Source organism: Habropoda laboriosa, unplaced genomic scaffold (assembly GCF_001263275.1).
Source record: "Habropoda laboriosa isolate 0110345459 unplaced genomic scaffold, ASM126327v1 scaffold33, whole genome shotgun sequence".
Taxonomy (NCBI): domain Eukaryota; kingdom Metazoa; phylum Arthropoda; class Insecta; order Hymenoptera; family Apidae; genus Habropoda; species Habropoda laboriosa.
Window position 1 is genome coordinate 2,088,993 of NW_017100187.1, and position 386 is coordinate 2,089,378.

At 58.0% G+C, this 386-nt stretch overlaps 1 protein-coding gene across 1 annotated transcript in view; it reads left to right on the plus strand.

The window, feature by feature from the left end:
- The window catches only part of LOC108579485 (ephrin type-B receptor 1-B), a 55,556-nt gene that overhangs the window by 15,728 nt on the left and 39,442 nt on the right, over positions 1 to 386 (plus strand). The window lies entirely within an intron of this gene.

Here is a 386-nt window from a genome sequence, read left to right on the forward strand (position 1 = left end):
GAAAACGAGAAAAACAGAGGAAGAGAGAACGAAGAAGCCGAGCAGGGAGCTAGCAGTAGGGTGAGGAGGAGGGTGGGTGGCGAGGGAGGTCGTCGCGCGAAACGAAGGAAGACCGACGCGTAGAGAAGCAGAGTGGAAGCATTGAAGTCGCGGAAGAAAGAGAGAGAGGGAGGGTGGCAGAGAGGGTGGTCGAGGAAGGGAGAATGAACGAGCTGGGAGGACGGGAGAGAAAGAGGGTTGGACCGATAGCGTCGCGGCGCTGGTGAACACCGTGGAAGAAGGACGGAGGAAAGACGGGGTTGGCTGGTGCGGAAGTGAGACGAGGAGATGGAGAGAGATTCGAAAACGGGGTGAAAGGCAGAGAGACTGGAGGGAGAGGGAGATAG